At 31.8% G+C, this 3866-nt stretch overlaps 1 non-coding gene across 1 annotated transcript; it reads right to left on the bottom strand.

Annotated features, from left to right (window-relative positions):
- Positions 1–3397: 3397 nt before the first annotated feature.
- Trnam-cau lies at positions 3398–3470 on the bottom strand. Its single transcript has one exon. It is a non-coding gene; the product is annotated as a tRNA-Met (tRNA).
- Between the last annotated feature and the right edge of the window lie 396 nt (positions 3471–3866).

Below are 3866 nucleotides of genomic sequence, written 5' to 3' on the forward strand. Positions count from 1 at the left end.
CTCGTATTGTGCTGTGACGTCACGTTTTAGTGATGTAAAAAAGTAATTATTTCTTTGTAAATTTATTTAAAAATAAATGTTTTACATTTGACTCTTTTTTTAATTGACCTACCACACAAGTTTATGATAAAGTTAAATGAAGAATATAATGCAAAAAAAATACCTCGACATAGAAGCAAACATTTTCTTATATATTTAAAAATGTTTTTTAATTTATAATAATAATTTCCTTGTTTACGGAAATAAATTCGAAATAGTTTGTAATAGCGACATCTATTGATCACATTTGTAATAAAAATGTCGATCTCTGTATTCTATGAATCGATTTTGTTTTAAGTGTACACCGAGAGATGTCACAAGAAACACATTTATTGTAAAAATAAAAACAGCGCCATCTAGTAGTCATTGGTAAAATTTTTATATAAAAATCAATCCTTCAAACGCTTAATAGAATAAAAGATTTATAAAATTTTTGGATAGATGTCAGTTAAATAAAGTTAAGCAAAGTGGTTTAAATTTTATTGCAAAAATGAAATATATAGTGGGATTTAAAATTTAATTTATTATATTTACAATTTTCATTAAAAATTACATTTCTTAAAAATGAATCCTTTTTAACTTCGATCAATGTAGGTGTAATTAAAACAACCCCTCGAATATCAGATGAGAGGACTGCGCATTTTTGATCTGTTAATTTCCTTTTGCTCCTAATTAATATGGGTGCAACGGAAAACCATCAAAACACAAAGATAACACCACCCTGTACCCAAATGGAAAAAGATTATACAATTTGAACATCGAAAATATGCAATTTCAAACTTTATTTTGATAGAAGTTCAGTGTAAGTTTGCTCAAGTTTTTTGTTATATAAATTACACACTTTGTTGCAGACTGAATATGGTTCAGTTTATCGCCTGAAGCAATATATAAAAAAGGTCTAGTTCTTTCATTGATTGTAGGATATTTGCAAAAAGTATCTTTAAAATTGAGTACTAAAACTCAAATTTCTTTATAATATACTTAACGTTTTATATTGATGTATAAATCTGAAAACATATATATCTCCAAATTACCCACAGTTATTATATTTTTAACCCTCAAAAATTACTTCGATATGTATTATCTGTAGTGTGCAGTTTGTTTTAACCACGAATTTTGATGTTTTGCATATACATTTTTTGATTCCAAATCTTCGAACTTGAGACTACAATCGGCTGTCAACCGCTATACCAGTGGACATTCAATAAAGCTTCATTGTGAGAAGAGTCACTGCTATATTTAGCGCAGTCAATACGCCGGCCAATGTTACACGATTTGATCTCAGCGACATCTATTAATAGAAAATGCATCAGTGCCGATCATGCGACTGCCGTGTGTTAGTTTATTAGTGGAGATGCTTAGGGTCTTATCATACTAGCGGTTTGCTAACGGCTTCGGGGCGGAGACAACGCGAACACGCGACGAAAACGTTGCGCGGCCGCTCCGCCCCGAAGCTGTTCGCAAACCGCTAGTATGATAAGGCCCTTAGAGTACTCTTGATACGCTAATTTCGCTTGGGACAATCGTTTTTCTAGAACTTCTAGACATTTTTAAATTCTGTATCTACTTACTTTTTTCTCCTCCTCCTTCTCTTTTCTAACCAAGAGGTAGGAGAGAAAATGAAGTAAAATTTTTTTTATCATCTTTTTTATCATATTTATGAAGTTATTAAACAAAAATATATCCAAACCCAAACACCTTGATAAATATTATAGTGACATCTTCGTCTTATGCCTAAAATCTCATATCAAATGTATAATATCTTAATAACGTTTTTTTTATTACTATAATACTAAGCAGAACTATAGATGCGGAAACATACTCTTTGTAACATATAACGATGTGAATTGTCTCAGCGATGTCGGGATCGAATCTTGGTAACCTCCGACCTGCATGCGACCCACTGCTAACCGCCACTGAGCCAATACACTACTGATTTATTGTGGAATGTTACTTCCGTCTATGTAAAGATGGATGGATGGATGTTTGTTAGAGGTATATCCCTAGAACGGTTTTATGGATCTCGAGGAAATGAGGCATAGATGTAGAACATAGTCTGGAAGAACACATAGGCTTAGTAGCCTAAAATAATTAAGTTTCTTTTAAATCTTGCGTTGAGTAGATGACGACAGTTAGTTACTAATAAAAGACAGATGCAGAAACCGAAGTTTTTTATTCAATATATTAATGTCGTTGTCTCGAAATTTAATAATAACTAAATACAATTAAGAATACGTAAACTAAGATAGTGGTTATGGATTTCTACTACGAAAATTGCAACATTTGTTTCAAAGTAAATGCTAAATAAGACCGTTGGTTTCTGAGTTCAAAATCGCTATTTAAAACATATTGCTATCTCTGTGTTGTCAAAGATAATGACAGAATGACGATAAAATAACAATAAAAAAACAAATGAAACGACCGTATAACAATAATCGTTATTCAATTGTTTTAAACTTTCGTGAGACATTAATGAAAATAAATTAATTATAAACGGCTTAACTGACGTATGATCGTCCGGTGACGGCACCGACTAGTATCTGTCCCGTCGGGGGTCCATCTTCAGGACGAGTTTTTATTTTGAGTTCTTTGCAGTCGCATCGCGTCTCGCACTGACGAGATTCAGACTGAGTCGTCCTGAAGATAGACCATGACAGGTCCGAAAGTAGTCAGTGCCAGCAACGGACAATCATACGTGAGTAATTCCGTTCCTAACTAATTTGTTCTCGTTATTGTCCTAATTTTTTAGTCTTTTATAAAGTTAAAAAATAATTTTATTCGTACATTTCGGTTGATGCTAACTTACACCATTAATTTGTGTTACCTTATCGAGGAATTGTTCTTAGGAAACTTTTTTTTTTGTAATATTTATCGCTATCTGTTTTTCAATTTATTCCTGGTGCGGTGTCGCGGCGCTATCGGACAAGATTCACGACATTTTTAATTTAAAAGTAACCGAAAACTTATAGATTTATGGACGACCGTACAATTTTAATTACTGACTTGCGAAGCGAAGTTTCACCATTAACAACGCTTCTATGTAAACCTTGTCGATGGTTTGTAAACTTTTTTTTGTGCTTAAGTTGATTTCTTTTGTAAAACAATTGCTATTATATTTTAACAGGAGTATTTTATAAATTAGTAAAATTTTTCAGCTTTAACAATTACAACAAAGGTAATGAACAGTAATTGTTAGTTTACTTATTAATCTAACGACTTTTATAATTAACGTTAAAAATCAGTGACAATAACAGTTAGAATTATGTTCTAATATTTTCTATTTAAAATAAATTCTTTAATTGTAATAATTTCGCAAAAGAAAACTATTTATTATAGCTGTGTTTTTTGCAAAAAGATATGCCCCGGGTGAGGATCGAACTCACGACCTTAAGATTATGAGACTTACGCGCTGCCTACTGCGCCACCGAGGCCTTATGAGAAACAACTGAATTTCTTATCAGTTTACTTTTAACTTTTTATATCAGAAATTTATCAACATTCATTTTAAGGATAAGTTTTTTATCAACTTACTTTAAACATTATCAGTTTTTTTGTAAGATAAAAAAGAATTTGTCGTCCTCGAAGTGACTTTACTATTTTGTATTATTATGTCCAGAACGGATCAACGGATCTTGATTAAACTTGGCAAAGTTGTAGGACATAGTCTGGAAGAACATATAGGCTACATATAAAGTTTTTTTTTTAATGCCGTGCGGATAGAGTCGCGGGTGACGGCTAGTTTCTACCATAAAGCTTGTTTCTTCATAAATAAAAAAACAAACCGTATTATTCAATTTACATAAATTATCACCGCACGGTGTATTACA

The sequence above is a fragment of the Papilio machaon genome, chromosome 21 (genome assembly GCF_912999745.1).
Source record: "Papilio machaon chromosome 21, ilPapMach1.1, whole genome shotgun sequence".
Taxonomy (NCBI): domain Eukaryota; kingdom Metazoa; phylum Arthropoda; class Insecta; order Lepidoptera; family Papilionidae; genus Papilio; species Papilio machaon.